The sequence below is a fragment of the Ambystoma mexicanum genome, chromosome 2p (genome assembly GCF_040938575.1).
Source record: "Ambystoma mexicanum isolate Mex_15411 chromosome 2p, UKY_AmexF1_1, whole genome shotgun sequence".
NCBI lineage: Eukaryota > Metazoa > Chordata > Amphibia > Caudata > Ambystomatidae > Ambystoma > Ambystoma mexicanum.
In genome coordinates this window covers 585,870,034-585,881,821 of record NC_090923.1, presented here as the reverse complement: position 1 = coordinate 585,881,821, position 11,788 = coordinate 585,870,034, and the positions used below count along the sequence as shown (strand labels likewise).

The 11,788-nt window shown below is 47.6% G+C and overlaps 1 long non-coding RNA gene across 1 annotated transcript in view; it reads left to right on the top strand.

Annotated features, from left to right (window-relative positions):
- Nucleotides 1-481: 481 nt before the first annotated feature.
- The window catches only part of LOC138565906 (uncharacterized), a 203,940-nt gene continuing 192,633 nt past the window's right edge, over nt 482-11,788 (top strand). The window contains exon 1 of the long non-coding RNA XR_011301695.1: nt 482-697. This is a non-coding gene — a long non-coding RNA (uncharacterized lncRNA). The remainder of the gene's footprint in view (nt 698-11,788) is intronic.

The window sequence follows — 11,788 nt, the reverse complement described above, 5'->3', positions numbered from 1 at the left end:
TCTTTACTCAGGAGGAGGCGGGTGGAGGAAAGCTGACAGCGCTGGCCCTAAACATGAAATATACAAGTGTCCCAAACACAGCCACACTTAACTAGCGGACAGAGAGGCACCAGCCGACTCAGGGTGGAATCTTATTTAGCTGGACTATCTTTAACTCAGCCCGTGCTTCGCTCACATTACTTATTTTCGTTCTCTGACTCATGGGCAATTGCCTCACATTTTAATTTGTAATTTCTTCTTTCAATAAAAAAAAAGTGTGCCTTTCATTCTTTCGTTCTTTTTGCTTTCTCTTTTATTCCTTGCGTTCCCACAACCTTCCCTCCTTCGTTTCCCGTGCTATCTGCCTCACTTCTTCACCCCATATCCACCCCTCTTCCTGCCCCCCTCTTTCTTTTCCCCTCCCTCTTCCTTCCTTCCTTCCTCCCTCCCTCCCTCCCTCCCTCCCTTCCTTCCTTCCTTCCTTCCTTCCTCCCTCCCTCCTCTTCGCGCTTCTTCACTCCCTCCCTCCAGCCTGCCCGCCTTCCCGCCCTCTCTTCTTACATTCCTTGCTCCCCCCTCCTGCTCTACCTTCCTTCCGTCATCACATTCCTGATGTTTATAACCGCTTTCTTTCACCTGGGATCATGGAATTATCTGTATTCCTCACCAGGAAGATGGCTGCTGGTGGAGCTAGTGAGTCGAGCTGACGAGGGTTGAGGTAGGAGAGGACACCGTCTGTTCGCACTACGTATGGCAGTGCCAACATTTCACGGCAGAGGGCGCTGCACCCATAGTGGGAGAAGAACACCGACCCACCTAGCAACAACACACAAAATAAACACAGTACACAATTCCTAATTCCTCCTGTCATACACTTCAAACTGCAGTAAATCAGGAAAGCATGCAGGGACTATGTTTAGTGGGGGATATAAAAAGTTTTGTCCAGGCCCCATACATTTGAGTCACCAATCCACATTGCTTTGCATAAAGGGGAAATGTGTTTATATGAACAAAATAGTGCACAATAAATATGTCTCTTCTGTACAGGTTTTTCTCATTGTTTATTTACAGTACTGCATGTCCTATGTTATTTCCATATTAACTTCTGTTCACTCTACGTCATCATAGTGTTTACCGATTGAAGTTGATCAGCGCTGCATTCAGATGAGCTGAATTTTGTTAACATGCATTCCCTTTCCCCCAGTCCCTAATCTGGGACTGTGTAACCCAGTGGTCTGCAACCTTTGACATTCCACATGTTTAGGACTACAACTATCAGCACCAATAGCCAGCATAGGCAATGGTAAGGAGTCATGGGAGTCACAGTCCAAAATATCTGAAGAGCCACAGGTTGAACATCCCTGATCAGGGCTTTAAGTGGGCCGGGGCTAGTCAGGGCAAAACCCTGGCGGGCTCAGAAATCTCAATATGGCAGGCAGCCATGGGGTAACCATGACAATGGATATGCTGTCGGCGCCAGCCTAGCGGGTTGCCTTTTCTTTTTGAAATATGAATGTGTGCAATGCACAAGTTAATATAAACAACAGACTGGGTCTGCGCATAATGTGAATCGGATCGCAACATCAATAAAGGATCTTTTGAAATCTCTGAATGTTTTGAACAAAGGCAAACCTAATTGTCTCTTTGGGAAGTGGCGCATTCTCAACAGTCCTCCAAGATTTAGGAAGAGCGAGGTCGCGAAAAACCTCTGAACTAGCCACTATATGCTTGCCCACAACCAGGGGAGTTGCTAGGTCTGGAAAAGACCCGGGGCTACGCTGATGTCAGAACTGTTGGGACTGGGGGCTAGCTAGTCTTTTGGCTGTAGCTCTTGAGATTCTATCCGGGGCTACAACCAAAAGATCAGGGGCTACAGCCCCCTTAGCCCCCCCCTAGCAACGCCCCTGCCCACAACAGCCTCAAAGATGGAGGCTTAAGAGACACGGAAATTGAATGCTAAAACATGCGCACATGCGCAGTATAGAATGGATCGAGTAACGTACTGATTTATTAAGCACAGAACGCGATGCGTATGCCTTCCTGAACTGCACCACGTAATATAGAACGACAAATATGTAAAGACATGGTGTGTGACAGGACATACGGGGAGCTGTCCAGTATGGCCCCTCAGAGGTCTGCTGCCTGCATTGCAGTGCAAACAATGTTGCATTATGGAAATACAGATAACAATGATTTTATTTGTCCGCCACCACACTTAACATTGTGCCTTTATTGTGCTCATTCTACTTCCTTTGTGCCCGTATCCTTGGCACCTTGCAGCCTTACCGTATTGTTTCTGGCCTTCCAACATGGCCATATTTCTTTCCACTTGGCTTATTGCCTGGCCTGGTCCTGCTCCCCTCCCATTGGTTGCACTAGGCTTGTTAGGCTAATCACAGCTACTGGGAGGCGGGAGCTGGCCCATTCACCTAAGGCCCACAACAAAAGCCCCTGTCTGCTCCTTGCCCGCTGCCGGTACGCTGCTTGGGAATTCCCTGCACCCATGCACATGAGCACTCATGATGCTGCTACCTCACACCTCAAAGGAACCTGGACTACCATGACATTCATACCCCTTAACTATGGGTTAGTTCCCTCTTTTTGAACACACTCCTACCCTCTCTGGCTTTACTTCCTTCTCAGCTTGTCTCGTTCGTCTCCCATGCTTACAGTCTTCTTTGCACTACCCATTGCTAGCATTCTGAATCTAGCTGTTTCAAATCTAGCTGTGTTTTCGCAGTTAGCTTAAAATCAAATCTAGCTGTGTTTTTGCATTTAGCTTAAAATCATATCTAGCTGTGTTTTTGCATTTAGCTTAAAATCAAATCTGGCTATGGTTTTACATTGATCTTATAATCAAATCTAGCTGTGTTTTTGCATTTAGCTTAAAATCAAATCTAGATGTGTTTTTGCATTTAGCTTAAAATCAAATCTAGCTGTGTTTTACAAATTTGCTGTGCCCCTGCTTATACTGTGTGCTTTTCTTGTCAACTTGCTGGCCCAGTGACTGCACCTTTCTACGTGTTCTACTCTGCCCCGCTGTCCCTCCCCCCACCTCCCTCACCCTCACTCTACCTCACCCATGGCGCTTTCTGTTTCTCCTATCTTTTCAACTGTTTATCCTTCCCTTCTCACTAAGTCTGGTAGGAAGAAATTCAAAAAGGATATCTTGGCCTCTAACCCTGGTCCCCCTATCGCTGACACTTACTCCAGCACTTCCTCCAGACAGGCCCTCACTGACATCCTCTTTGTCGTTCCTTCACCATATCTGTGGACTCTTCATATGATCTCTGTGCTCTGTCCTTTCTCCTCCTCCCATTAATGGTGGCACCCGCTGGGAAGCCCTCCTGGCCCCCTTTGACTCCTCCAAGGTCACCATTAATGTCTACCTAAATGGCACCATCATGGTCCAAGGCTCTCAGGCCGATCTCCTCCTCTTTGATAGATGCTTACCTCGCCACATCAATTTCCTTTTATCTCCTGCTGGCCCCTCTCCCCACTCTCCAACTTCCTTGCCTCCCCTTGCCCCAATTGGCTACCTTGCCCTCTCTTCCCTCCTCTTCTCCCCTCCCTCGGGCTCCTTCCTCACCTCGGCAGGTTGTACCTCTGATTTGTACCCCTCCCTGGAGTTCCTTTTAGGTTGGCAAACTTCTTCGTCTTGCCACTCTTAACTCTCGCTCTGTCATCAAACACTCCTCTGACATCTGCCGCCTCCTCGAAGAATTCAACCTCGATGTCCTCTTTATCACTGAGACATGGTTCACAGCCAGCTCTGTCATGAGCTTTGACACTCTCCTCCCTGATGGCTACAAGATCCTCTCCGCACCCAGATCCACCTGGTCCCGAGGGGGTGTAGCCCTGATCTTCCCTGACTGGATACCTGCCTCTATCATTCCCACGCAGACCTACTCCTCTTTCGAATGCCTTGTCTGCAGGCTTTCTCTCTCTCCTGGCCACTCTCTTACCGTGGCTACCATCTATCGGCCACCTGGTCAGATGTCCTCCTTCCTCTCTGTGTGAGTGGACCTCTCCTCCTCCCTCCTGTCCTCAACCACTCAACTCCTAATTCTTGGTAACCTCAATATCCATCTGGATGCTCCCTGTTCGTCCTCTGTACCCTTTCGGAACCTCTGTGATTCTCTCTCCTTTTCTAGTCTCCCCTCTGGCCCGACTCACTCTGGAGGGCACACGGTTGATGTTTTGATCTCCTCTGACCTCCCCCTCTCCATCCCTCTGACCACTCTTCTCTCCTGGAGCGACCACTCCCTCCTTTCCTCCCATCTCTCCATCCCTAACCGCCCAGGCGAAGCCAATCCCAACACTGTCACCTACCTTCTCGGACATCCTGCCCATGAAGCGTGTGTCAGTTGAGGCTTTCGCCGCCACCTTCGCCCCACCCTCCACCTCTGGCTGATTCACATCCTGACACAGCCCTTCCCATGCTCTACTCTTCTATATCTGATATTCTTGATGCTCTTGCCCCTGTCATGAGGATCCGCTTGAAGCCTAATGCCAAGCGCATTTCTTAGTATGACCCTGACCTAGCTACCCTTAAACGTAAGTGCAGAGTGGCTGGGAGGAAAATGGAGGGCTTCTTGTTCATCCTCTGACAAACTGGCCTGCCGCCTGCTCCAAAGGCAATACTGGCTCATTGTCCATTCCAAGAAAAGAGCCCACATCCAAGCTGATGTCGCTGCGGCATCTAACAACTCGGCTTAACCCTTCCAAATCTGCAACGAGCTGGCCAACCCTGCTGCAGTTTCTACCTCTCCTATCGCGTTCCAGGCCCTTTGCACGGCCCTTGCCTCTCACTTCATCTCTAAAACCCAGGACATCTTGTCCACCTGCCCCCCCACTCTCTTCCTCTCCTTCTCCTTCTGCTAACTCTGGCCCCCTTGCAGACACTCCCACCCTCTTTCTCTTCCTTTCCTCTTTTCTCCCTTGATGAGGTTTCTAGACATGTCTGATCTATGAAAGTCTTGTCAAAGCAGGTTCTTCCCTGTTCTTCCAAAACTATCAAGGACCACATTGACACCCTTGCACCTGCCCTGTTCGATTCCTGCAACCTCTCCTTCACCTCAGGAGCCTTCCCCACCCCTCTGAATCAGTCCCTTGTGCACCCTCTTCTCAAGAAACCCACAGCTGATCCTGCCTGCCCGGCTAATTATCGCCCGATATCCATCACTCCTTTCCTTGGGCAAACTCCTGGAACAGCTGGCCATCTCACAGCTTAACCTTCAGACCTATTCTGTTGGTTGTCTTCATGACCATCAGTCGGGCTTTAGAGCTGCCAGAAGCATGGAAATGCTCTCCTGAACATCCGTGAAGACCTGCTCTTCAACCTTGACTTTAACATCCCTTCTGTCCTCATCCTACTCGATCTCTCTTCTTCCTTCAACACGCTTAACCATACAATCCTGCTAAACTGTCTCTGTGACAACCTGAGTATCACTGATCAAGCACTGGCCTGGGTGACCTCTTTCCTCTCTGATCAACCCTCCCAGGTCCAACTTGGGTCCTTCCTTTCCGCTATCCCTCTCTCCACCTGCAGGCTTCCCCAGGGGTCTAACCTCTCACCCTGGCTTTTCAACCAATACCTGACAATTCTCACCCATCGCATTGCTGCTCTCTGCTCAAACTTCAGTGCTATGCAGATGACACTTAACTCATTTTCCGGCTTCCCTTGGCCACCTCTTCTCCTTCCCTCATCTCGGATAGTCTGTCTGCTATTCAGGAGTGATGTGCCGCCAACGATCTCTGCCTTAATGCCAGCAAGATGGAGATTCTCCTTATTGGCACACCTTCAACCTCCTTTCCTGTCACTCTCTGGCTGGCCTCCCTTGGCCCTCCTTCTACCCCTACCTGCGAGGCTAAGAACCTCAGGGTCATCTTAGACTCCACGCTTTCCTTTTCTACCCATATCTCTGATGTATCTAAAAAGTCAAACTTCCAACTGCACCTCCTCAGAGGTATTCTGCCTTTCCTCTCCTTTCCCCAGTCGCTCACTGTCTCTCTCGAGCCCTGGTTCTCTCCAGCTTGCATTACTGCAACAGCCTCTTTCTAAATCTGCCTGCTTCTACTCTCCGTCATTTGCAACTCATCCAGAACAGGACTGCACGACTTGCCCTTGGCCTCAAGCCCTGGGATCGTATCTCTCCAGCCCTGAAATCTCCTGATTGGCTTCCAGTGGCTGCAGTGATTAAATTCAAGACCCCTTGCACTGTCCAAAAGGCCTTCTGGGGCCTGATAGCACGTAAAGTGCTCTCCTGAACATCTGTGAAGACCTGCTCTCCAACCATGACTCTAGCATCCCTTCTGTCCTCATCCTACTCAATCTCTCTTCTGCCTTCGACACGGTCAACCATACAATCCTGCTCAACCGTCTCTGTGACAACCTGGGTATCACCAATCAGACACTGGCCTGGGTGACCTCTTTCCTCTCTGATCGACCCTGCCAGGTCCAACTTGGGTCCTTCCTTTCCTCTTTCTCTCTCTCTACCTGCGGTGTTCCCCAGGGGTCTAACCTCTCACCCTGGCATTTCAACCAATACCTGCCAATTCTCGCCCATCTCATTGCCGCTCTCTGCTCCAACTTTCAGTGCTATGCGGATGACACTCAACTCATTTTCAGGCTTCCCTTGGCCACCTCTTCTCCTTCCCTCATCTCAGATTGCCTTTCTGCTATTCAGGAGTGGTGTGCCGCCAACGATCTCTGCTTTAATGCCAGGAAGATGGAGATTCTCCTTATTGGCACACCTGCACCCTCCTTTCCTGTCACTCTCTGGCTGGCCTCCCTTGGGCCTCCTCCTACACCTACCTGCAAGGCTAAGAACCTCAGGGTCATCTTAGACTCCACACCTTCATTTTCTGCCCATATCTCTGAGGGCTCTAAAAAGTCAAACTTCCAACTTCACCTCCTCAGAGGTATTCTGCCTTTCCTCTCCTTTCCCCAGAAGCTCCCTGTCTCTCGAGCCCAGGTTCTCTCCATGTTGGACTACTGCAACAGCCTCTTTCTAAATCTGCCTGCTTCTACTCTCTGCCATTTGCAACTCATCCAGGACAGGACTGCATGACTTGTCCTTGGCTTCAAGCCCTGGGATCATATCTCCCCAGCCCTGAAATCTCTTACTTGGCTCCCAGTGGCTGCAATGATTAAATTCAAGACCCTTTGCATTGTCCACAAGGCTTTCTGGGGCCCGGGTCCAAAATACCTTCAACTCTCCTACCGTAAATACCTTCCCTCTCAAGCTCTTCACTCCTCCACCTCCAACTCCCTCAGGAAAAGAAACAAGCTGGGGGCAGATCTCTGTCCTTGGCTGGTGCATTCATCTGCAACAGCCTCCCTGCCACTCTAAAAGTTGAGGAGAACCATCTCCGGTTCCGGAAGCACCTCAAGACCTCTTTGCTTCTGCCTTCTCTCCTCCTCTCCCCTTCACCCCTTGAATACGGGCCAGGTACTTGCCCACCCTGCCACGCATTCTGCACTCCCTACTGGCAAACTTTGAACTTGGGTCTGTATCTGTAACCCTACAACCCCCCCCCCCTGTTATGCACTAACCAGACACCCCTTATCTGTGCCTTAAACCTAACACTTGCCACTTGCTGGCTGCACTAGCACTTGTATTTTTTTATCCTTTGCTCAGCATTTTCCACTTCTCCCCCCCACTGCACTTTCTCCCTTCCCTCTCCCCTGCACTTGCGCGTTCTCAATGTCACTGGACCTAGTAAGATCATTGTTTTTTGTTCTCCCTTCTTCCCCTCCCCTGCCTCGTCACTCTCTGAAACACTTGTGTATGAGCGCGATACAAATAAAATATCATACCATTTCATATTGTTGCACACAGGTCGTTTGGACTACAAAAGAAGTCCAATGTAACAAGAGACTAATCTCTCATCCCCACCAGAGGGTTGATTTAATGCTTGGGGCTACACATTGGGGTAAAAACCCTTTACCTGCAATTGGGGGCCATGGCATATCTATGTCTAGAGAGACAATGTGAGGATGGCTACCAGTGTGACTTATGCCACCCCCTTCCCTGTTTCTCCAATAGGTGCAGCGCCTGCCTCCTAGCAAGCAGTTCCACCTGGTGCAAACCTAAGCACCATAGGCCATGAAGAAAGTGGTTGCAGTGACACACACCACTGAAACCGGTCAGCCAATGTTTCTTTTCTGGGGTGTTCCCAATAACCTACGGATCGCCTTAGTATTTGTGTGTACATAATCAAAACACAAGCCTGAAGTTTCGTTTTAAACATTTTTTGTGGAATTTGAGTTCAATAAGTAGGGTATTAAAAGTAACCAGATCTCCTGTTTGAACTCTAAACACTCTGGGGCACAGCGCAAATTGTCCTGCAGTGTCTTTTAGTTTTTATGCCTGTATTAGCGATAGGGCAAGCCTCTCTCTGTCCCCTCACCCTAGATAGGCGTCCTATCACTGTCATCTAGGGATATTTAGTTCCATTAGGGTACACGTATTAAGGTTGGAGGGCCATTCAGGTTGTATATAATTACATGACTGATTAACTAGCAAGCAAAGTGTTCCTGTACAGCTTTTGTGTGAATAACCTAAGGTTTTTGTACAGGTTACATACTCACCCACAGTCCTTTAGTGTGTTTATTGTTCAGGATAAACCTTCCAAAGACTTCACTCATGAAATCTATTGGTGTTCGTTTCTGGTCGGATCTGCGGAAAGAACGTCTGCCTCGCTCCTGATGGTTAAAGCCCCAGGCGAGTCTGGAACATCTATTAACTTTCCATGGGGAAGCCGGAAGGAGATGATTGCCACTGCAGGGGGACATAGTGGCAAGAACAGTAAGGTTCCCTATGTGCATAATCTATTTATTTGCATAGCCCTGGTCCTCCAACTCCTGCACCAGTGGACCCCAGCATTATGGCTAGATGACTTTTGTCCCAATAACATTAAGGCCGCCCTCCCATAGTGGGGGAATTTGAAGAACCCTCACCTCTTGGTGCATCTAGAACCTCCAGTAGTGGTGACAAGGGATGCCAGCTAGCATGGCTGAGGAGCAAATCTATATGGTTATCTGTCCATGGTCCCTAGACCAGAGAAGAAACCAGACAGAGGGAGCTGGACACCATTCTGAAGATCCTGATGCCATTCAGCCACAGATTAAAGGAAGGCTGATTCTTGGCAAAACAGACAACTAAGTCACCAAGATATATATGAATAGGCAGGGGGCATCAGATCTTTCTGCCTGAACAGGGCAGCTTTCTGGATTCTGGAGTGGGCTGAGGTACATTTGAAGGATCTTTTGGGAAAGAGGAATCTGGCAGAAGACTGCACGAGCAGGGCTTTCCCTGCCATTGGTCAAATACTGCCTGGTTCTGCACACCTTTCAATTGATTTTGGACTAATAGGGGGTCTCCCTTAGTTGGATCTTTTTGACAAGGAATCCATCTCTCTTTGGTGTGTGGCTTTTCATCCTTGTCACTCTGTTTTGATGGTGGATGTTCTGTGAGTCCAATATCTGGAGAGTCTTGTATATGCCACCCCTCAGTTCCCCTTACTGTACAAAGTACTTCAGAAGATTCAGCGGGAGGGATGCATGGCTCTCCTGGTCTAAAATGAGATGGTTTCACCTTCTGAGGAGGTGGGCTTGCATATCCTCTATCATCTACAAGCATATACATCTCTGATATTCCAATCCTCACTCAGGGGTCAAGCAGAAGGTGCAATTACAGGGCAAATGCAGGGCTATTACCTCCAAATTCTGGGGATTAAGGGGACAGTCCATGATGTACTCCTGCAGGCATTATTGAGCCTCTTTCAACGCCTGGTGCATCTTGAAGGATTGTCAAACAGGTTGCATGGACGTTTGGAAATATTGGAATTTCAAACTGATGGGTTAACATTGGTCTCTACATTTCCAGACTACGATTTCAATGAACAGCTGTCAAAGCATTCCCGGATCCTGTTCCATCCTAACTCTACAGGCCTCACTAGCTGAGGGGTCAGACCCAGGCACAGATGCGTTATGGGAGAAGCTAAATAGTTCCATGTTAGGGACTAGAGGAAAAGGATCTGAATGTTGGAAAAATTCAGAAGAGCAGATCACCTTCAATCAGTAAGGAATGTGATGGGTTGGGAGAATTGGGAGTACTGATGATTACTATATGTATTTCGGTCGCTATGTAGGATCAGTAAAGGGCACCTTTGCCATTTAAACAGCCTGATGGTTATTTATTTGAAAGTCAAGCCATTCTTGCAACACCAGAATGTGAAATGATGGAGTTATTATGTACAATTCATACATTCCAACATTTGGGCACATATATGAGGGAGGTTTTGGGAAAGAGATTCTTATTTGACAATTGATATTCAATGTAGCAAGGTATCATTTAGGAGAGAACAAGTAAAACAGTATGAATTTTTTTTCAAACAATTCAGGAGTACCCCCATTAAATCAGTAAAGGTAGCATGCATGAAAGAAATCTATTCGTTTTTCTTAATTTTTCCAATAATGTGGTACTTTGTAAGCACTTTAGGGTACTTTGATTAGCTAGATAACCAAGAAATTGTTTGTGATAAATGTGTACTATATACTTAGATAAACACACATTCTTGGTGCACTTTGTTAGTAGACACATATGGGGCCTGATTTTAATGGGCAGGGCTCCCCTGCTGAAAACAATGGACTTAACTGGCAAGAGACTCCAGGAGCCAGATTACAGAAACTTTGCACTGGTGCAAGATCAAAATTGCACGATATTAGCTATGGCAAAGTTTTCCCTATTTTTGAAAACACTGAGACACAGTTGAAAACTATTGACCTCGATAAGTCCATAAAACATATTAAAAGCACCACTCAAAAATTGTCCTACTGCAGAAAAGATACATTTTGGCATCAGGGAAAAGTTTGCCCTAGTGCTTATGCTATTCTATATTAGCACTAAGGCAAACTTTGTCCTGGTGCAAAAATGCAGGGAAAATGCATCTTTTTTGCACTAGGGCAATTTTTGCCCTGATGCTTTTAATAAATATGCCAAACTGCACTTGTTGAGGTGCAATAGTTTTCTAAAATGTGCCAGCATTTTTAAAAATAGGGCAAAGTTTGCCCTAGTGCTAATACCGTGCAGCTTTGCATTTGTAACAGTGAAAAGGTTCTGTAATCTAGCCCCAGAAGGGGAATTGAAAACCAATGACCGTTAAAGAGTGACAGTTGAAAGAAGAGAGAGAACAGAGACAGGGAGAGGTAAATTCCAGTGCTCCCTGTGGGAGCTGTGGCCACCAGCAGCCACCAAGCTCCCGCGATCCTAATTATATGATATGATAGTTTATTTATATAGCACATATACACAATATGTTTCAAAGTACTTCAAAGTGCTAAGACATAAGAAAGGGAGGGGGAGAGTAGGAAAGAAATGGAAACAGACAGGCGACTACCGTACTAGGCCTGACGACATTTCTGGTAGAACCGGAGAAAAACAAAAGGTGAGGGAGAGGGGTGCAGAAAGGGAGGGGAGGAACAAAACAAGCGACTATCGTACTAGGTCTGACGACATTTCTGATAGTGCTGGAGGGCGGCTGGGGGACAAGTAAGGGCTGGTGGAGGAGACAGACGAGGTTGCTATCATACTAGATCCAGGGACAATTCTGACAGAGTAAGTGCATAGAAGAACGTAAGGGAAGGAGGAGAGGAGATAGGAAAAGGGAGAAAGAGAGAGGAGGAGAGAACACAGAGTAATCAGTCGAAATGAGTGGAGAAGCAAGAGGGGAGACCAAATACTCTTATATAAGTATATAAGTATAAGTACTCTTATGTAACATGATCAAAAAACATACGCGC